General features: G+C 42.0%; 1 protein-coding gene and 1 long non-coding RNA gene across 2 annotated transcripts in view; one reads left to right on the forward strand and one right to left on the reverse strand.

Annotated features, from left to right (window-relative positions):
- alkal2a (ALK and LTK ligand 2a) overlaps window positions 1-12,844 on the reverse strand; it is a 30,323-nt gene extending 17,479 nt beyond the window's left edge. Inside the window, exon 1 of the mRNA XM_061987295.2 lies at window positions 12,752-12,844. The gene's annotated coding sequence lies outside the window, so the exon portion shown is untranslated. The remainder of the gene's footprint in view (window positions 1-12,751) is intronic.
- LOC140679840 (uncharacterized) overlaps window positions 1-22,654 on the forward strand; it is a 43,360-nt gene extending 20,706 nt beyond the window's left edge. Inside the window, exon 2 of the long non-coding RNA XR_012051176.1 lies at window positions 22,340-22,654. This is a non-coding gene — a long non-coding RNA (uncharacterized lncRNA). The remainder of the gene's footprint in view (window positions 1-22,339) is intronic.
- The last annotated feature ends 1,107 nt before the right edge of the window (window positions 22,655-23,761 follow it).

The following is a 23,761-nucleotide window of genomic DNA, read 5'->3' on the forward strand; positions in this document are numbered from 1 at the left end:
ATATAGCAGATTAGTCTCGCTTAACAAGTGGCTGGCTAGCTTCTGTAGACAACAGGGACTAACGTTTATTGATAATTGGCCCTCTTTCTGGGGAAAACCAGAACCAAACCCAGCCCCCCAAACCCCGCCCGCCTCAACCGACGCACGGAGGGAGGGGGGGGCGGGTTTGGTGGTAGCGGGGGGTGTATATTGCAGCCCGGAAGAGTTAGGCCTGCATGGGATTCTGGGTATTTGTTTTGTTCTGTTTATGTTGTTACTGTGTGGATGTTCTCCCAAAATGTGTTTGTCATTCTTGTTTGGTGTGGATTCACAGTGTGGCGCATATTTCTAACAGTGTTAAAGTTATTTATACGTGCACCGTCAGTGTAACCTGTATCGCTGTTGGCCAAGTATGCATTGCATTTACGTGCGCGCATTGCATTTACGTGTGTGCGCTGAAGTCGCACATAGTTTGTGATCGGGCCGGCACTTTGTTGGAATGGATGAAAAGCAGACGTGACCACAGCTCGTGGAGGACGATAAACGCAATGCCTTTAAAGCACGCCCCCAAGACTGTGGTCCGGGTGGACTACTGATGAACAACTTTGTTCGATAATGAAAGATGCCTCAGCTCAAAGCCTGAGCCCCGACATTAATGAACTAGCATCCAAGAAAAGATGGCAGGTAACTGGCTTGGGCACATCAGATTAGATCAGTGTGTTGCAAACTGAGCAGTTTAAAATCCTGAATGGTTGGTTTATTCATTGTTATTTTACTTTCTAATTTATTAGCCTGTGGGAAAATGTTAATTTAACTCAGAAGGCTGCAAATAGAAAAGAGGCATTAAATTTTTATTTAAATTGTATTTGATATGCCATTGATATTTTTTAATTATTATTATTATTATTTGGAACTCGATTTTGCATGTCACTATAAAGTTATACAAGCCTTGCTTGTTCAATATTCAGTGCAAAACTTGTTTGGGTCCCTATTAAAAGGTTAATTTGTTCAACCTTGGCCTGCGGCTTTGTTCAGTTTTAAATTTTGGCCCACTCTGTATTTGAGTTTGACATCCCTGCAGACCCACTCGACGTCCATTGCATCCGGTCTCCCCTGGGGGCGCGGGGGTCACCCACATCTGCGGTCCTCTCCAAGGTTTCTCATAGTGATTCACATTGACATCCCACTGGGTTGTGAGTTTTTCCTTGCCCTTTTGTGGGCTTTGAACCGAGGATGTCGTCATGGCTTGTGCGATTCTTTGAGACACTTGTGATTTAGGGCTATATAAATAATCATTGATTGATTGGGTTGTAAGGCGCATTAAAGGAGTCATTTTATGATTTATTTCTAAATTTAAAAACACTATCCTGTGGTCTACATAACATGTAATGGTGGTTCTTTGGTCAAAATGTTGCATAGATTATGTTTTACAGATCATCTTCAAGTAGCTTTCTGAGCGACTTTTCAGGATGCCCCGTTTTGTGGGCGGTCTTATTTACGTGGCTCACCTTCGACAGCGTCTTCTCCCCGTCATCTTTGTTGTAGCGGTGTAGCGGGCAAGGACGGGGGATGGAGCTAACTGTTTTAATGACTTTAGACTTTACTTCAATCAATAACGGAGCAGCATCTTCTCATCCGTGGCTCAATAATTGTCATGTTCTGTGGTCATGTTTTGTTTGGTTATGTGACTCACGCACCTGTGGTTAATCAACTTTAATATTTAAGCTTGTAGTTGCCAGGCAGTCGGCCTGGCGACATTACCTGATGATACCCCTGTTACTCCTGATTACGCGTTCCATGCCATAGTTCCATGCCTTGCCAAGTGAGTTTGTGTTTGTTCATGTCACTTTTAGCGAGTTTTGTTTCATATCCATAGTTTACGTTTAAGTGTTAGTTTTGTGTTCCCTGTGTTTAGTTGTGCCTCCGCCTTGTGCGCGCCTTTTGTTTGTTCTTTTTATAGTCAAAGAATAAACACTTATTTACCTTCAAGCCATGTCCAGTCAAGTTCGTTTGCGTCTCGGGAAAGCAATCCTCGCAGTCATTTGCAAAATAGTCCACGCCATGACAGAATGTCGCCAGCATTCCGTTTTCCCGCAAACGACTGGAGGAAGGTGGGAGGCGTTAGGTACCATGGAGTACCAAGATCTTATGTGGAGTCCAAGCGGAAAACTGATCCCGATGAGCTCCGTGTGGCCCGGGGACGTTGGTGCGTCGCCCCAGTCCCGGAAACGCCGCCAAAGACGAAGGACGTCAGGGAAGGCTTCCGCGAGCGGACAGGATGCGTCGTTCCCACAAGCTCCTCCTCCTCCGGGCGGAAACAGGCTGCAGCCTGCCCGGCTTCCCCAGGATGACGTCACACCGCCGCCAGCGGATGACGTCACAGACCAGGATTTTTTTTTTTCTAAATAATTTTTCTTTTGATCACCCGCATCCAACAAAAGACTCCATGTCCATGATAAGGCATTATCAGGACATGTTTTTGAAAATTAGATCTTGTCAAACCAAGCCACCCAGTAAATTTCATGCTCCGCCCCCCCAAGACTCAAGCCACATCACAAGATTTTTCTTTTTTTCCGTCCACACAATCCCAGGTGGGGGATAAAGAAAGACAATTTAGAGGGGAGGATTCTGCCCCCCTCCTGACCTTCCTCCACCGACCCCTAAAGACGATTCCAGACCGCAGGTAGCGCATCTGGTATCCACTCCTTGAGGGGGGGGGGGGGGCTAGGGCCATGAGCTGTGCTAGTGGGGGGGCTCAACTGCACCCAGCCAGGCAGCAACCTCCGGCCCGGCCACCACCACCAGTTTTTCGTCATGCCAAGCCGCAGCCTCCAGCCTGGCCACCACCACCAGTTTTTCAGCGTACCAAGCTGCAACCCCCAGCTAGGCCACCTCCTCCTGCGCCAAGGCTAGCACCAGCTCTAAGGATAGCACCAGCTCCGCCACGCCAAGCTCCACGGCAGGTTCCAGTACCTGCACCACGGCGGGTTCCAGTACCTGCACCACGCCAAGTTCCAGTACCTGCACCACGGCGGGTCCCAGTACATGCACCACGACAGGTCCCAGTACCTGCACCACGAGAGGGCCCAGTATCTGCAGCACGACAAGTCCCAGTTCCTGCACCACGACAGGTCCCAGTACCTGCACCACGGCGGTCTCCAGTGCCTGCACCACGACAGGTTCCAGTACCACGACAGGTTCCAGTACCAGCTCCAAGGCAAGCTCCGGTACCAGCTCCACGGCAAGCTCCGGTACCTGCTCCACGTCACCAAGTTCCGGTACCTGCTCCACGTAGCCAAGTGCCAGTAGCGGCCCCTCGCCAAGTGCCAGTTGCGGCCCCTCGCCAAGTGCCAGTAGCGGCTCCTCGCCAAGACCCAAGCCAAGACCCAAGCCGCCAAGCTTTGCCGCCTGCCGCATCACGCCAAGCTTCGCCGCCTGCCGCATCATGCCAAGCTTCGCCGCCTGCCGCATCACGCCAAGTTTTTCCGCCTGCCGCACCACGCCAAGCTTCGCCCCCTGCGGCTGCACCCACGTCTGACTCATCTGCGGCTGCACCCACGCCAGACTCGTCCGCTGCTGCTTCCACGCCTGACTCGTCGTCTGCTTCCACGCCTGTCTCGACGTTGTCTGCTACATGCACGCCTGCATCCACCTCCTCCACGGCCACGGATGTGGCCGTTCCCGGGTCGTCCGCCACGCGAAGTACGCCGACCTCCTCGTTGGCCACGGTTGTGGCCGTTCCAGGGTCGCCCGCCTCATCAGGTGCAGCGGCGTTCTACGCGTCGCCACCACCTGACTTTCCCTCGGTGGATTCGGGGACACTTGGTCTGGCGACCCACCGCCATGTCCCACTCCCGCCCTCCCATGACTCTTGATCCTGCTTTGTTTTTGTTTTTTGTTTTTTTTGGACATCTGGGATCTGTCCTTGAGGGGGGATTCTGTCATGTTCTGTGGTCATGTTTTGTTTGGTTATGTTTTGTTGGTTTTTGGACTCTATTAGTTCCTGTTTTGTGTGCACTCTGTTTGTTTTGTCACCATGACGACCGATTAGTTCACCTGTCCTCATGTGACTCACGCACCTGTGGTTAATCAAGACTTTATTATTTAAGCTTGTAGTTGCCAGGCAGTCGGCCTGGCGACATTACCCCTGTTACTCTTGATTACGCGTTCCATGCCTTGCCAAGTGAGTTTGTGTTTATTCATGTCACCGTTAGCGAGTTTTGTTTCATGTCCATAGTTTACGTTTAAGTGTTAGTTTTTTGTTTCCTGTGTTTAGTTGTGCCTCTGCCTTGTGCACGCCTTTTGTTTGTTCTTTTTATAGTCAAAGAATAAACATGTATTTACCTTCAAGCCATGTTCAGTCAAGTTCGTTTGCGTCTCGGGAAAGCAATCGCAGTAATTTGCGAAATAGTCCACGCCATGACAATAATGCAACATCAACGCCGGAAATGTGTCCCGTGAAAAAACGTCCGACCGGAACCCTCTAATAACTAAAGTTCCGTGGGTGAATTATGTAAACCCACAACAGTTTTTAGCGCTTTGACAGCTAGTCTACTGACAGATATAAGTAAGAACTTTACACTACTTTATATTAGAAATGGCATTAGCGGAAGATGAATGTTACATAACAAGAAGATAGAGAAAAATAAGAAGCTTATGACTACGGTGTCAGCACGGACTACAATGGCGGACACGCGCACATTTTTAGGACTTACGTAGATCTCAAATACAAATCAGCAGGTACCAGAAAGTAAGAAAAGTTGGTTTTGCATAATATTGCGAAACAAAACGGCAGATAATGTCTAATAACAGGTGCCATTTTGCGGTCCTTATACACGCACCATAATAATACTTGTATGTTTAATGCGCCAACAATCCATCAAGCGGTGCGGCTTCATAGCTTACCGAAGTTGTACTAAAAACATTTTGACCGATTTTTGAGCGCCGTGTGTAATGTTCTATATTCTCAATGGAACATTTAAAGTGTTGGTGTTGTTTACTGGCGTCATCTTGCAGTTTACACATATCTCTTATGTATGACTGCCATCTACTGGTCACACTTATCATTACACCAAGTACCAAATAAAATTGCTTCGAGGTCGGTAAGCACAACCAGAAATATGCCGTACATTAGGCACACTGTCGATTTTTGAGAAAATGAAAGGATTTTATATATATATCTTATAGTCCAACAAATACGGTACTCTCTTTTTCATCAATTTGGCTATTCAACTAATGGCCTGTGAGTTGATTTAAAAAAATTAAAAATTGTTAGAATCCCTTCTTAGAATCTCTAGAGTGTTGTCATAGAGATGATCTTTGCCTAGGTCGTAAAAACAGCAGAGCGCTCATGTAAAATCAAATGTCTATTGGTTCTCCAGAGTAGAGAAAATAAGACCTATAGTGAAGGGAGAAGTCCGGCCCCTCGGTCCTTAGCTTTCTAAAAATGTGGACCCCAACAATTTAGTTGAAAAACCCTGCCCTACTGGGAACACACCGTTTTGTGTCTGTAGCTTTAATGCTCATGAGCTGTGTTTGTCCATGCCTGCAAAACGCCATTGTGCACATTTACATATACCGTATATCACATGACAGAACTCCAGGCTTTATTTTAAGATGTGTAACGAAGCCTGCTTTATCCAGAGCTGCCCTTTATGAAGTGGTGTGTGTAGCCACTTCACTTTGTATAAAGGGAAGCCTTCGACATGTAACATTTCGTCTTTTTGTGTCAAATTGATCGACTTTCATGGCCATTTGGCAAAGCCTCCTATGTCTATTGCTTTTCTCCAAGTTCAGGGTAGATAATGGTTACATGCTACCATCATCACTCATGGCGTTATCTCCATTTGGTGTATTCTGGACTGGTCGCTGAGGTAAATTGGCACATCCCTACGCCTCATTTCATCCAGCTGGAGAAGTCCAAAGTAGCAATATCATACTTCAGCTTTGGGAAAGGTATTTTCACTGGTCAGGAATGTAAGGTTAGATAGTTCTTGTTTGGCGTAGGATTTATTTGGAAAACAACTTTGTATAATTTGACATGTTGATGATGTGTTAGAAGACGGTCAGCAGAATTATTGTTAAGAACCGGCTGCAGCTGTGATGAACGGAACGTGTTTATTTTCTGCATGCCCATTATGTTCTTATTGGTAATCCTGTTTCTGCTCTGCAAGAAGTGTGGATGGCCAATAAGGTGTCTGTGGTTAGCGTCACAATGTTACAACTGTGAAGCAGGCCGGTCTTTTAAAGGGGACTGTTCATTTGGTTAGTGTTCAAGGAAGATGTTCAGTGAGTGTTTGCGCTTTGTGGCTGGATATGGAAATCGATTAATCAACATCCCCTTTTTAGCTGATTCTCTTCCTAAAAGTGCTAAAATATAAATTGCATCTATCAAGTGTTTGCTTTCTGATTCTACAAATCTTTCATTAGGTGGCTTTTCAAAAATCAGATAAAAATAATATGACACATTCAGTAGATATGCATTTTTTTTTTAAATACAAATTCGTAGTATCTTGTCAGGAGACACGATCCCGGACTCAGCTCAGATGTGGGATGGATTTTTTTTGTATTTGCAAAAAGTGGTGTTTTTTTTTCATCATCCCCAATACCTATGTGAGACAAGAACACACGTCTATCCCTTTTCTGTGCGTTTAAATAGTGAAAAACTGCTATTTCAAGGCAGCTAACAACACGAGTAATGGAATTCATCTACCCTTCCTGTAAGGCCCTCTTAAAAAAAGTTTTAAAACAACAACGCTCCATTTACGTGATGTGACCTGCATATTAAAGGGGGTCTATAATGCTAAACCAATTAACTATTTCTTGTATTGGGTCACGTGACTTCTTCCCCCACATGAAAAACAAGATAAGCTGCATGCAAATCTCTCTGAGTATGCAAGGGCCCTAGATCGTCCTGCAAAAAGCGGATACGCACAAAAGATCGAACTATGCAATAGAATGGATCCCTATACTTTATTAAAAAAAATATTTGTCGAGTGATATCAAACATTATCCGTCGGAGTTCCCAGACATTTAAAAATATCAGACTGTGACGATCTGTCACTTCACGTCTTGTTATGTTTCCTTAGTTTGTGTTTATTTCCTGTCAACGCTCTTATTTTAGTTCCACTTCCTGCATATCTCCCTGAGCGCTTGTTCCCTCACCTGTCGCTGATTGGCAGCCTGACACACCAGTTGCCAATCAGGCTGCTATTTATGCCTGCCTCGCCCTCCAGTCAGAGCTCGAGGATTGTTTCTTTGCAAATGTTACTGACTTCTAGCTGCATGCTGTGTGCATGACTGCTCCTCCCTTGGTTGATAATAAATACTTGTCTTACCTGTACGTCATCATCCTGTCTCTTGCATCTTGGGTACCTCACAACTACCGCAGCCATGAGTGTCCCTGATATAATCCACGAGCCCTGACTGGAGGGCGAGGCAGGCATAAATAGTAGCCTGGCATACCTGGTTGCAGTGAGGGAACGAGCGCTCAGGGAAACATGCAGGAAGTGGAACTAAAATAAAAAGAGCGCTGACAGGAAATAAACACAAACTACGGAAACATAACAAGACGTGAAGTGACAGATCGTCACACAGACTTCATTCTACACGACAAAACAGGTGAAAACTTGGAAAAGCATGGAGGTCTACAACTTTTTTGTGTGTGGCTGGGTCAAGGACATGGGCATCAAGACTCTCACGGAACATTATGCATCGTTTTTTCTTGGTAAGGCTGTATTTCATGATTTAACTTTGCGTCTTGTGAGGACGCGTCCATGTAAACAAACTACGTACGACGACTAGCCCCCGACAGCTGACACCCGTGACTGCATATCACCATATTTGATAGTTGTCCTGTTGTCATATGTACTCTGACATACACTATATTGCCAAAAGTATTTGGCCACCCATCCAAATGATCAGAATCAGGTGTCCTAATCACTTGGCCTGGCCACAGGTGTATAAAATCAAGCACTTTAACTGTTTCTACAAACATTTGTGAAAGAATGGGCCGCTCTCAGGAGCTCAGTGATTTCCAGCGTGGAACTGTCATAGGATGCCACCTGTGCAACAAATCCAGTAGTGAAATTTCCTCGCTCCTAAATATTCCAAAGTCAACTGTCAGCTTTATTATAAGAAAATGCGAGAGTTTGGGAACAACAACAACTCAGCCACCAAGTGGTAGGCCACGTAAACTGACAGAGGAGTCAGCGGATGCTGAAGCGCATAGTGCAAAGACTTTCTGCACAGTCCGTTGCTACAGAGCTCCAAACTTCATGTGACCTTCCAACTAGCCCACGTACAATACGCAGAGAGCTTCATGGAATGGGTTTCAATGGCCGATCAGCTGCATCTAAGCCATACATCACCAAGTCAAATGCTAAGCGTGGGATGCAGTGGTGTAAAGCACGTCACCACTGGACTCTAGAGCAGTGGAGACGTGTTGTCTGGAGTGATGAATCACGCTTTTCCGTCTGGCAATCTGGTGGACGAGTCTGGGTTTGGAGGTTGCCAGAAAAACAGTACATTTCGGACTGCATTGTGCCGAGTGTGAAATTTGGTGGAGGAGGAATTATGGTGTGGGGTTGTTTTTCAGGAGTTGTAGTTCCAGTGAAAGGAACTTTGAATGCTCCAGGATACCAAAACATTTTGGACAATTCCATGCTCCCAACTTTGTGGGAACAGTTTGGAGCGGGCTCTTCATATGTGTCAAGGCAGGTGGCCAAATACTTTTGGCAATATAGTGTATTTGTGTACAAAAAAAAGACGCACAACCTTTTCTGACAAAGTATCTGATATTAGTATCTCTTTGTTACATATTAAAATACAAATAATATTAAGATAATAATTCAATGGTAATCACTAAAGAAGTAAAGTACATAAAAAATATATCAACCAAACCTTTAACGAAGTGATTACTGTAAACTTGTGCGTTCTTCGACTCTGCTTGCCCCCTTGGGCTGGAGTGCGTGCCACTTTGTCCTCGTCACTGTAAAATCTTGCACTTTTCTACCCTTCTTGATTGCCTCTCGAGGAACTCTGAAGAAACGTGTATCCTTTTTGCGATTTGAACGGTTCGTACAGCCAAAAACAATGAAAGCATCGAAGCGTTTTTCTTTGAGAAAGGCTAAATGGCGCCTAGTACCCATTGACAACAGACGCCAGCATGACTACTACGCATATTTATTAGCCGGACGTGTCATGTAAATCCAAGCATTTTGAACCTGTTTTTGTGTACTTGAGATCTGCATTGAATCCATTGAAATCTAAATCTATTAATAATTTCGAAGAATCAATAAAACAAAATTGTTGAATACATTTTTGAGATTACATTTCATTTACCCGCTGCGTTTGTACGACATATGTCAGCAGCCGAGAGGAGGTTTTGTAACCTGTAACCTGTTGCGAAATATTTTATTATAATTCCTTTACCAAATAATACATTGCAGGAATCTGTATGAAACGAGAATCGATTCTGAATTAAATTAAATTAAATAACCCCAAGAACAAAATCACATTGAAACGTCCATCCATCCATCCATCTTCTTCCGCTTATCTGAGGTCGGGTCGCGGGGGCAGCAGCCTAAGCAGGAAAGCACAGACTTCCCTCTCCCCAGCCACTTCGTACAGCTCTTCCCGGGGGATCCCGAGGCGTTCCCAGGCCAGCCGGGAGACATAGTCTTCCCAACGTGTCCTGGGTATTCCCCGTGGCCTCCTACCGGTCGGATGTGCCCTAAACACCTCCCTAGGGAGGCGCTCGGGTGGCATCCTGACCAGATGCCCGAACCACCTCATTTGGCTCCTCTCGATGTGGAGGAGCAGCGGCTTTACTTTGAGCTCCTCTCGGATGACAGAGTTTCTCACCCTATCTCTAAGGGAGAGCCCTGCCACCCGGCGGAGGAAACTCATTTCGGCCGCTTGTACCCGTGAGCTTGTCCTTTCGGTCATAACCCAAAGCTCATGACCATAGGTGAGGATGGGAACGTAGATCGACCGGTAAATTGAGAGCTTTGCCTTCCGGCTCAGCTCCTTCTTCACCACAACGGATCGATCCAGCGTCCGCATTACTGAAAACGCCGCACCGATCCACCTGTCAATCTCACGATCCACTCTTCCCTCACTCGTGAACAAGACTCCGAGGTACTTGAACTCCTCCACTTGGGGCAGGGTCTCCTCCGCAACCCGGAGATGGCACTCCACCCTTTTCCGTGCGAGAACCATGGACTCGGACTTGGAGGTGCTGATTCTCATCCCAGTCGCTTCACACTCAGCTGCGAACCGATCCAGCGAGAGCTGAAGATCCTGGCCAGATGAAGCCATCAGGACCACATCATCTGCAAAAAGCGGAGACCTAATCCTGCAGCCACCAAACCGGATCCCCTCAACGCCTTGACTGTGCCTAGAAATTCTGTCCATAAAAGTTATGAACAGAATCGGTGACAAAGGGCAGCCTTGGCGGAGTCCAACCCTCACTGGAAACATGTCCGACTTACTGCCGGCAATGCGGACCAAGCTCTGACACTGATCATTCAGGGACCGGACCGCCAAAATCAGACAGTCTGATACCCCATACTCTCTGAGCACTCCCCACAGGACTTCCCGAGGGACACGGTCGAATGCCTTCTCCAAGTCCACAAAGCACATGTAGACTGGTTGGGCAAACTCCCATGCACCCTCAAGGACCCTGCCGAGAGTATAGAGCTGGTCCACAGTTCCACGACCAGGACGAAAACCACACTGTTCCTCCTGAATCCAAGGTTCGACTATCCGGCGTTACGACAACTCACATTGAAACGTGAGTTGTTGTAAAATTCCTATCCCTAATTATTATTAATATTATTATTATTATTACTATTATATCAACCGAAAGTTGACAGAACATGAGGGGAGGCATTCAGATGTTTTGTTAAATTTAACTTAAATCGCCCTATAATATATTAATTTATATTTTCCAAGCTATTTTTGGTTCTCAAGCGTGTCTTGTCTGCAGCGGCTTGTCCCTGGACCGGCACAGGAGAGTTGAAAACAACCCATCAACCCAAGTCTAGACTACTTTACGAGACCCAGAGCCAGAGCAACCGTCTCGGTGTCCGTGTTCTCTGCATGCAGTGATGTAGCCTACATGCCATGGTGCATTCGATGGCAACTAGGAAATATGAGGCACAACCTGTTACAATCAATTTAACGTTATCCAACTCGGAATTACAGGCTAGAAAAGTGCAAGGTACAGGAAGTGTGCAGCCGCGTTCGCTACAGGTAAGCACGTATGTAACATTGTCTAAATATCATTCCCTTTCTTTGTATATAACTTTACTGATAGTAAGCTAACTTTGAGCAAAGCACTTTTCAAAGATCCTACGCACTTGAATCATCACCCGTTCCATCACAGCAAGCGTTGTTTAGCTATCGCTGTACTTTTTTAATGAGAAATTGGAAATAAGTGATGTACCATATTGTAATTGTATGCATGTTTGAAATAATTTGCAAATAGCAGGCCGCGTAAGAGCTTCTTCTTCAGGTAGTCTCGGCGGAGGCTGTTTATAGGCTCCTTTACGCAACTGCTGTCTCTCTGTTGGACTCCAGTACTGCACGTTACTTCCAAAAGTTTTTTTTGTCTGCCCTCAAAAGTAAAATTCAGATTTGGGGTTTATCAGAAAACATTCGGGGTTTGAGCAAAAATAGCCATCCCCTAACGCCGCACTGATTGATTGATTGATTGATTGATTGATTGATTGATTGAGAAGTTTATTGACATCTTAAATAATTGAATCCATGTAATGCTTTAAAAAGGCAAATGGATGGCACAAAAAGCCAAAAGGCTTGTTTCCATTGTAGTCCATTAAATATGTATCACATTTGATGCATTCAATAATAAAAGTTGTATAACCTGTAACATGTATATAAAAAATTACGTTAAAAAAATTGATAAATTATGCACATATACACAGTATACATGTCAGGTGATTTGAAAAACCATATATACAAAAAATAGGGGTGGGGGGTATATACACTATGTACATGACACTATGTACATGACTATGCACATGTTGACTCCAAGAGTGTGCAAAACAGAATGAGAAAAGATATATACACTATAACCACATATAAACCTGCTTGATGCTTCGGAAAGTTGCTGGGGATCAATTTTGGTTCAGATCAGGTAGAGGTTGAGCTGAGCCATGATTTTATGGCAGTTTTAAAATTTAGTAGGGAAGTTCAGATTTTAAGGTCTGTTGGTAGGGCATTCCACTGTGTGGTGGCAAAATAGTAGAATGCATTTTTTTCCATGAGAGTCTTGAATTTGGGGGGGGGCGAGGTCTGAGGAACTCCCTCTCGTGTAGTACCTGTGAGCATCACTTACTCTGGTGAAATAGTTGGACAGGTACTTGGGGACAGCTTCTCTGCATATTGTGAATACCAGGCACATTGCGATTTGGTGTACTCTTTCCTCAACTCTAAGCCATCCTGAACTGAACTTGGATATACAGTGAAATCTCGATATACGAACTTAATTGTGTCACGACCAGAATTGGACTCTAAACACAGGCGCAGGATATCAAAAGCAGTTATTTATTTTGACAAGGGAAGGGATCCAAAATCGGGAGAAACAAAACAGGCTATAAAAGCAGATCTAACCTGACCACTAAATTTACAAAATTATTAACAAACACAAAATGCTCCAGCTAAGGAGGGAAAAAGGTTCTAAGAAATAAAACTACCAAATACAACAAAAGGCTCTCCAACGGACGCGATACAAGGGAGCTAACCTTACCTGAAAACGTTCCAGAGGATCCAAAAGGTAACACAAAAACCTATGGCGGTGGACAAGACTGTGGCAAAGAAATGCTGGAGGTATGCACACAGAGATACGAAAACACTCTGGAACAGGACAGAGAGAGGAAGAGACACTTAAGCATGGGAGAACAGGTGAAATCAATCAGGACAAACGATGACACACGAGGAAGGGCAAGTAATCTGAAACGAGAAAGAGAGTTGGCTTTTCAAAATAAAACAGGAAGTGACAAGACAACATGAAACCAGACAAAACCCAGACAAGACTTCACCCAGGTGTGACAAATTGGTTCTTGAACAGGGTTGCCAGTGTCGACAACGCTGGGGACACTCTTTGAACATTTCAAACCTCACATCGCTTGTACGTTGCTTTTTTTCCAGAGCTAGCCAAAGTAGAAACGTTTTGTATAAAGGCTGAAAAACAAAGTAGCTTTTAGCAAAGTAGCTAACGACAACACTGCTCTGCTGACTGAATAAGCAATCAGCCTGCACACCATGGATGTGCTGCCTGGCACAAAATGGCTGCGCTGCAATCGAAATTGAAAAGTTTGTATAGTAAGGGGTTCATAAATAGAGGTTTCACTGTACCTTATAGGAGTCAGTGTACTGCTTGTATTGCAAAATAGTCGTCGTCATGTCTTGTCATTGCTGGTTTACGAGCAGACAAGCGTGTTCGGCAACGCACACACACGGAGTACTTACAAGCAGACACAGTGTGTAGACAGAAAAGGGAGAACAGACGCATTTTACCTTAAAAACTAACGATAAAGGTGAAGTTATAACACTAAAACGCCCACCAGAAGAGGTGCTTTAAGACATGAGTAGCTAGCTAGCAGCTAAAATCCATCCACAGTCTGCAGTGTTGTAGCTACTTCTAAATCACTAATCCTTGTCTCCATGGCGACAAATAAAGTATGTTTCTTACAAGTATCATCCCTGCAGAACGAGAATATCTAAACATGCTTCACTACACACCGTAGCTCACCGGCGTCACAATGTAAACCAACGCCATTGGTGGATCTACACCTGAAATCCAATGTAATGATACCAAATACAGGAGCGTATCGAGTCGATACTACTATGATTACGTCGATATTTTTTGGCATCACATCTTCTTTCGTTTTTCAAAAAAATGATATTATGTTTATAAACTCAGGAAATACGTCCCTGGACACATGAGGACTTTGAATATGACCAATGGTAATGGTAATGACTTGGTATCGGATTGATACCCAAATTTGTGGTATCATCCAAAACTAATGTAAAGCATCCAAACAAGAGAAGAATAAGTGATTATTACATTTTAACAGAAGTGTAGATAGAACATGTTAAAAGAGAAAGTAAGCAGATATTAACAGTAAATGAACAAGTAGATTAATAATACATTTTTACAGTTTGTCCCTCATAATGTTGACAAAATAATAGAATGATAAATGACACAATATGTTACTGCATACGTCAGCAGACTAATTAGGAGCCTTTGTTTGCTTACTTACTACTAAAAGACAAGTTGTCTTGTATGTTCACTATTTTATTTAAGGACAAACTAGCAATAAGAAACATATGTTTAATGTACCCTAAGATTTTTTGTTGAAATAAAGCCAATAATGCAATTTTTTGTGGTCCCCTTTATTTAGAAAAGTATCGAAAAGTACCGAAAAGTATCGAAATAATTTTGGTACCGGTACCAATACCAAAATATTGGTATCGGGACAACACTAATTACCACTGAGCCCGCACGGACCACGGCTTGCAAACAGGTATTTTTTTTGGACGCTTGCCCTTTGGTCAAGACACATTTGTCAACACCCATCCATCCATCCATCCATTTTCTACCGCTTGTCCCATTTGGGGGCGCGGGGGGTGCTGGAGCCTATCTCAGCTACAATTGGGCGGGAGGCGGGGTACACCCTGGACAAGTCGCCACCTCATCACAGGGCACATTTGTCAACACGATAACAAGAATTTCGCCTCCTGCACAGGCAACTTGCGGACAATATATTTGTGTTTTTAATCACCTGACACGTATTCTAGCATGATCAGCGCCCTAAGTCATCATTCCTCCGCAGCAACTCGACGCATCACCGCCACAAATATGCAGAAAAAAGATCCTCATTCACCACAATAACACATTTGAAGACACTCTGCCAGCTTAATTTGCATTCACTTTAAAGAGACGGTTGCAAATTGTTTCAGGACCTATCTCGAGCAGGATTCATCGTAGATGTGCTATATTTCCCATTTTCCTCTAATTGCAGTCTCTCTCTAACACGCACGCACATCCTGACGGCAATACTATTAAGGGAATGAGTCATGGAGTCCTGTGTGTAAACCTAATGACTCACGGTTATTCACAAGCCATGCTGTCTGCACATCACACAAGCTATTGATCTACACTGGAAGCTCTAAAGTCGTACATTCTGGAATTTCATCCCGACATTCTTCAACTAACATACCTCTAAAGTTGCGAGCTTGAGGCCTCCGTTGCAGCTAGCATTAAAAACTGTACCAAGGGCCTGATTGACTAAGATCTAATTACCACGCACTAAACGGCGTGTGCAATCTATAAAATTGCGGGTACTATTAGTGGGCGTGTTGCATGTGATTCGCTAACACTGCGTGTGCAACTGCCAAGTGGTACTAACCGCCTTTGTTAAATGAGGATTTTGCGTGTACTAGGGTTGTCCCGATACCAATATTTTGGTACCGGTACCAAAATGTATTTCGATATTTTTCCAAATAAAAGGGACCACAAAAATGGCATTATTGGCTTTATTTTAACAAAAAAATCTTACGCTACATTAAACATATGTTTCTTATTGCAATCCAATAACTATTTTGTCCTTAAATAAAATAGTGAACATACTAGACAATTTGTCTTTCATTAGTAAGTAAGCAAACAAAGGCTCCTAATTTGGGTGCTGACGTATGCAGTAACATATTTTGTCATTTTCCATTCTATTATTTGTCAAAATTATTAAGGACAAGCGGTAGAAAATTGATTATTAATCCACTTGTTCATTTACAGTTAATATCTGCTTACTTTCTGTTATAACATGTTCCATCTACACTTCTGTTAAAATTTAATAAACACTTATTCTTCTCTTGTTTGGATGCTTTAGTTTTGGATGATACCACAAATTTGGATATCAATCCGATACCAAGTAGTTACAAGATCATACAATGGTTATATTCAAAGTCCTCATGTGTCTAGGGACGTAATTCCTTAGTTTATAAACATAATATACATTTTTTTTAAATGAAAGAAGATTTTGTGAGGCTAAAAAATATCGATGTAATCATAGTAGTATCGACTAGATACGCTCCTGTACTTGGTATCATTACAGTGGATGTTAGGTGTAGATCCACCAATGGCGTTTGTTTACATTTTGACGCTGGTGAGCTACGGTGTGTAAAGCATGTTTTGCTATTCCTCGTCCTGCAGGGATGATACTTGTAGGAAACTTCCTTTATTTGTCGCCATGGAGGCCAGGATTAGTGATTTAGAAGTAGCTAAAACACTGCAGACTGCGGCTGGTCTTTAGCCGCTAGCTAGCTAGCCATGTCTTAAAGCACCTCTTCCTGAGGGCGTTTCAGTGTTATAACTTCACCTGTATCGTTAGTGTGTGCGCTGCTGAACATGCTCTTCTGCTCGTAAAACCAGCAATGGCATGACGTGACGACGACAGGGTGCGGGGGCGTGGGAGACAGGTACTTTTTAGAGGCGGTATAGTACCGAATATGATTCATTAGTATCGCGGTACTATACCAATACCGGTATACCGTACAACCCTAGCCGATACCAATACCGATCACATGTATTTATGGTGAGTGCTGTTGACAGTTTAACAATATCAAAACAATATTTAAACAAGTTCTTTATTCTAATTTGAGCTAGTCAAAGTCAATAGTACACAATAATTAAACCAAATCAAAAACTATTATCTGCTACTCATTCAAACTCTTTGGTTTTTGCCCTCGGAGTCCTCCTGTGTCCAGAGAATTTTTCTTTGAGTTTGTAAACGTAAACAAAAACGACACAAAAAACATTTTGAGGAAATGAAAATATCAATCTGATCCCTCTGGAATCGATCCACCTTTAATACCTTTAATATCAACACCACCAATTTACAGAGCAATCCAATCCTCCTCTTGCGTGTTGTGTCCTGACTTGCAACAGAGCTGACACATCAACATTGTTGTTATGCAATCCTCTTTCCAACTCTTATTAATCTACTTGTTCATTTCCTGTTAATAACTGCTTACTTTCTGCTGTGACATGCTTCCATCCACATTACTTCAACTTATAAGCACTTATTTATTGGTGTTGTTTAAAGCTACCTCGGCTTTGCTTTTATCATGTCTGCGCCTGGCTTGCTCTCGGTGTGTAACATGTTTCGCTTTGTCCTCCAGTGACAATGCTACTTGATAATGATACTTAAATGTAGTTTATTTTGCCGTAATATAGGTGATCATTATTGTTCCACTCTGCATATGGAGACACATAATTAGTTGCTGGTTGCTTGAGGAGGATCTGCGTTTGTGACCGGCATTAGAAAGCAATGACCAATAACATACCGAGACGCCTCTGCCTCTAGATTCGCCCAAAAAATTTGCTCGTATTCTTCGTCTCCAAAATCACATGGTCGGGACATTCTGTCAAGCGGTGACAAGCGGTGCGTCATGGAAGACGCAAGAGGTTGTTGTGATTTTGAGGATGCAGGCGAAAAAGGTAGCAGCGTGAGGTAAAAAAAAAAAGGGGTATTTAAGGCATTGCATGGCATCTCTCGCCATCTGTGTGTGAATGGGTGAATGTGGAAATAGTGTCAAAGCACTTTGAGTACCTGGAAGTTAGAAAAGTACGGAGCCTCTAAAGCAGGGGTCGGCAACCCGCGGCCATACTTGCCAACCTTGAGACCTCCGATTTCGGGGGGTGGGGGCGTGGTCGGGGGTGGGGCAGGGCGTGGTTAAGAGGGGAGGAGTATATTGACAGCTAGAATTCACCAAGTCAAGTATTTCATACATATACATATATGTATATATATATATATATATATATATTTATATATATATATATTATCTACATCCTGAAAATATGCAAACAAAACTGTGTTTAGATAATTGATACTTCAAACTTGCATAAATAAATATTAAGGAATATAACATAACTTGGCTTCTGAGAGCTTCAAAATGTAATGAATAAAATGCTAAAGTCTTTGATAAACAAGCAATTATTTCAATAATTAAATATGGTCATTTTAAATGAATTATTAGGATAATTTAAAATTAATTATTTCAAATATGTTTATTTTAATGTATAATTCTAATGCCTGGATGTAATAAGGAGTCAGAAAAAATACAATTAATTTTGATGTTTTTAGCAAAATATAGTAAAAATGTATTTCATTTTTTTTTAATTATTATTAATAAATATATTTATTTGTAGGTAAGATAAACATAATAATACAATTTATCTCTAGTCTGGATGATTTATTTCTTGTCACCCAGTTGTCCTCCCGTCGTGAAAAAAGGCTGTCCTCACTCAGGTCCGCATGGAGCTGTAGGGGGCGTGGCCTCCAGCTCCGGCTGAAAATCGGGAGATTTCCGGGAGAATATTTGTGCCGGGAGGTTTTCGGGAGAGGCACTGAATTTCGGGAGTCTCCCGGAAAATTCGGGAGGGTTGGCAAGTATGCCCGCGGCTCTTTAGCGCCGCCCTAGTGGCTCTCTAGAGCTTTTTCAAAAATGGATGAAAAATGGAAAAAGATGAGGGGGAAAAATATATATTTTTTGTGTTAATATGGTTTCTGTAGGAGGACAAACATGACACAAACCTCCCTAATTGTTGTAAAGCACACTGTTTATATTAAACATGCTTCACTGATTCGAGTATTTGGCGAGCGCCATTTTGTTCTACTAATTTTGGCGGTCCTTGAACTCACCGTAGTTTGTTTACATGTTCAACTTTCTCCGACTTTCGGGGACGTGTTTTATGCCACTTCTTTTTCTGTCTCATTTTGTCCACCAAACTTTTAACGTTGTGCATGAATGCACAAAGGTGAGTTTCGTTGATGTTATTGACTTGTGTGGAGTGCTAATCAGACATATTTGGTCACTGCATGACTGCAAGCTAATCGATGCTAACATGCTATTTAGGCTATTCCATCATTATGCCTCATTTGTAGGTATATTTGAGGTCATTTAGTTTCCTTTAAGTCCTCTTAATTCAATTTATATCTCTTGACACGCTATCTGTATGTAATATGGCTTTTAATTTTTTGCGGCTCCAGACAGATTTGTTTTTGTATTTTTGGTCCAATATGGCTCTTTCAACATTTTGGGTTGCCGACCCCTGCCCTAAAGGGACATGGATGTTTTGCAAGATCTCGCAATACTTTTTGCGAGATCTCGCAAAATGTTTTTTTCCTACATCAGTAAGTAAAACAGACTCAGCGATGGTAGACTCCGTAGAAAAGTGCTATACAAGTATAACTCATTTACCATTTTACTCATCACCAGCTGACAACGGGCTCGCTAATTGCTAGTTGACGACTGGCACATTCATCGCTAGCTGACAACTGGTGCGCTAATCACTAGCTAAAAATAAAAACCTAACACGCTAATCGCTAGCTGTCAACTAGTGTCCTAATCACTAGCTGAAAATAAACACACTAATCGCTAGCTTACAACTGTTGCGTTAATCGCTAGCTGTCAGCTTGTGCGCTAATAAACTCCTTGCCACTGCTATTTCTAAACTTCTACAGGGTGTTATAGGGTTGTACGGTATACCGGTACTAGTATAGTATCGCGGTACTAATGAATCAAAAACGGTACTATACTCTGTTTGAAAAGTATCGGTTTCCAATTTATTTATCTTTTTAAAGGGCATGGCGGCGCGCTGTCACGTCATGATTGGTTTACGAGCAGACGAGCATATTCGGCAGCGCACAATCACGGAGTACTTACAAGCAGACACAGTGTGTAGACAGAAAAGGGAGGGCGGACACAGTTTGGCCTAAAAACTGACGATAAAGGTGAAGTTATAACACTGAAACGCCCTCAGGAAGAGGTGCTTTAAGACATGGCTAGCTAGCTAGCAGCGATCATCCATCCGCTACTTCTAAATGACTAATCCTCGCCTTCATGGTGACATGTTTCTTACAAGTATCATCCCTGCAGGACGAGGAATAGCTAAACTTGTTTCGCTACACACCAAAAGTGTGAGTTTAGAATACATTTTTTATGCTGTTAGCGCTAACAGCATGATTCCAAAGTGATGACAATGCGAGTCATTCATACAAGCTAAATAATTTCTTCATGAGCTGTTATGATGAACAAACACAAAGCTATGCAATGTGTTCCTAATACTGGATACTTCTGGTAGTAAATTACACATAGGCCAGAAACTTGTTCCCTATCAATAGCGAACAACAACATTCTCAGAAGGTGAAAGTGTTTAAACGGGGGAAGGCACCAGCTTGGTAGTCACCCTGTGGTATTCAAACCATTTTTAGCACAGCTCATTGTTTTCTGGCTGCAAGCCAAGACTTAGCCAGCATTTCCTTAAAAGGCTCACATGTGCTTTGATTTGAAACATCTATGAAAAACTTTTTAGGGCACAGTAAAAAAAAAAAAAAAATCATGTTTTTCCCCCCAATTACAGGTATCAACAAATATGGTTGTTTATTGACATGTTTACTGTTTGCCTCGATAATAATGTTATTTTTTTTATTTTTTATTAATCAGTCCAACAAAATAACACACAATAATACCATAATAATATAATTACAATTCCGAAACCAAACCCGGCCCAGCAACATTCAGAATAGCAATCAACAGAGCAATTAAGAGGACACACAAGCATGACACAAAACAATTCAAAAGTAGTCAAACAAAAATGAATAATATCAACAAACAGTATCAATATTAATAAGAATTCCAACATAGCAGTGATTAGAAATCCCTCATTCACATTATCATCACAGCCATTTTTAAAATTAAAATAAAAACATAAAAAAAATGAACAATAGTGTCACAGTGGCTTATACTAAGCTTGACAACACATTGCGTTCAATATTTTCCACAAAGACAAAATAAGTCATATTTTAGGTTCATATAATAGTTCAAACAAATGTAAATAATGGGTCCCATTATCCTCATTATTGTCTAAACTAAATGCATTTTTTTCTACTGACATCATCTCCATAGTGTGTGTATACCAGTCAGTATGAGTTGGACTGTCAACATCTTGTCACGGCGCGGTCTCGAACCCCCAATTCTCCCGCAGCAAGATCCTTCAACACTCTGTCTGGCAGCATGCCAGGACATGCCCCAGCACGCGCCGAACGCATCACGCCCACGCTTCGCCACAGCTGCAGATTGTCTGCGATCAGCGCACCTGGCAGCAATCAGGAGGACAGCATAAAGACCAGTCGCTCCGAGGAACCTACGCTGGAATGTCGTTAACTCTCAGTCATACTTGCCAACCCTCCCGAATTTTTCGTGAGACTCCCGAAATTCAGCGCCTCTCCCGAAAACCTCCCGGGACAAATATTCTCCCGAAAATCTCCCGATTTTCAGCCGGAGCTGGAGGGGGCGTGGCGTGGCGTGAGGACAGCCTTTTCTTTATGACGGGAGGACAACAGGGTGACAAGAACTAAATCACCCAGACTAGAGATATATTGTATTACTATGTTTATCTTACCTTAAAAAAATATATATTTATTAATTTAAAAAAAAAAAAAAAAAATGTTTACTATATTTTGCTAAAAACATCAAAATTAATTGTATTTTTATTTGTATTTTTTCTGACTCCTTATTTCTTCCAGCCATAGAATTATACATTAAAATAAACATATTTTAAATCATTAATTTTAAATGATCATAATAATTCATTTAAAATGACAATATTTAATTATTAAAATAATTGCTTGTTTATCAACAACTTTAGCATTTTATTCATTACATTTTGAAGCTCTCAGAAGCCAAGTTATGTTATATTCCTTAAGATTTATTTATGAAAGTTTGAAGTATCAATTATCTAAACACAGTTTTGTTTTCATATTTTCAGGATATATATATATATATATATATATATATATATATATATATATATATATATATATATATATATATATATATGTGTATGTATGTATATATATATATATGTATGTGTATATATATATATATATATATATATGTATATGTATATATACATATATATATATATATATATATATATATATATATATATATATATATATATATATATATATATATATATATATGTATATGTATATATATATGTGTGTATATGTTTGTATATACACTGTATGTATGAAATACTTGACTTGGTGAATTCTAGCTGTCAATATACTCCTCCCCTCTTAACCACGCCCCCACCCCCGACCACGCCCGCCATGCCCCCACCTCCCGAAATCGGAGGTCTCAAGGTTGGCAAGTATGCTCTCAGTAGTAAGCATTACGTCTCTGGCTTCCCTCTTGTTGTCCTCGCCCTTGCTCTCCGTGTCCTTTTGTCTTTTTTGACTCATGTCCCTTGTCTCCCTCGCAGTACCCGCCTTGTTCCGTGTGCTCGAGCTCTGTGCCTCGACCTCCATCCGGATTTTGGACTGCCTCCCTCGATCCTCGACCCTTGCCTGGACACGGACCTTGTCGCTTCTCTCCTGCCCTCGACCTCCTGCCTGTCCCCGGACTTCCTTTGTGCCTCGCCCTCTTGGACTGACGAAGAATTCATCCATCACGCACGTACAACATCCTCTGGTATTATTTACATGGTTAATTCCACACTTAGTCCTGCAACCAACACGTAGAGTAGCATACACCTCCAACACAATCATCAAAGGTTACAATAAACCTGGTAACCTGAGGTTCTTCGTGGTGTCGTCTCCTTCCACCCCTCACGTAAATAACACATCTATCCATTTTTGTTATGATGCATATTGAAATAAATGCATTTTTACTCTTTGATGACACGTTACTAAATTGGTGCAGATCACCAAGAATACAATTTAATAATAATAATAATAATAATTTATAATCAAGTATCAAAAACACAAAACTCTCAACTTTGTTGCCAGAAAATATCCATTGACTAATGACTCATCTTTGAAATGGAGAAGTTTGACTGTGCTTAATACATTTTCCTGTGGATAGCCATACAAAAGGTCTTATGAGTTCACAACTGGATCATATATGGTTTCCAGCTGCTCCAACAGTTGCTGCTTTCTTTTTTTTTCATTAGCTACTGAGTATTTTATTGATTATTAATAGATCAGATAGTTCATGACCACCTCAAATGACTCCATGTGGAAGTGTTTATGTGCATGTTGACAGGGTAACATCAGTCCACAAGTCAAAGCATATGCAGATTGCCCAGCAGGTGGCGTTGTAAAGAGACCAGTGTCGCCAATCAGAAGCCCTGAGAATACAATATCCGAAAAGAGCACTAATACAACAAAAAGTGTGAAATGATGAATATGACACTCCAATGAACAATATACGCAGTTGATGGCTGGATGGATGGAGCGATACTAGGGGTGCTCCAAAAAATGGATCTATTTGGTCGTATTGTTTCTAGCCTCATACTCACCAATTGGTCATGGAGAGGTGGCATATTCAAACAAATGAAGCATTATGGAATTAAGAGGACAGTGCTGAGTTTGTCAATTAAATACAAAACCCAAAACCAGTGAAGTTGGCAGGTTGTGTAAATGGTAAATAAAAACAGAATACAATGATTTGCAAATCCTTTTCAAACTATATTCAATTGAATAGACTGCAAAGACAAGATATGTAACATTTGAACTGGAAAACTTTGTTTTTTTTTGCAAATATTAGCTCACTTGGAATTTGATGCCTGCAAACCATATTTGCCAACCCTCTCGATTTTTAAAGTGACTGCAAGACATACTTGATCAACAGCCACACAGGTCACACTGAGGATGGCCGTATAAACAACTTTAACACTGTTACA

The sequence above is a fragment of the Nerophis lumbriciformis genome, linkage group LG26 (assembly GCF_033978685.3).
Source record: "Nerophis lumbriciformis linkage group LG26, RoL_Nlum_v2.1, whole genome shotgun sequence".
NCBI lineage: Eukaryota > Metazoa > Chordata > Actinopteri > Syngnathiformes > Syngnathidae > Nerophis > Nerophis lumbriciformis.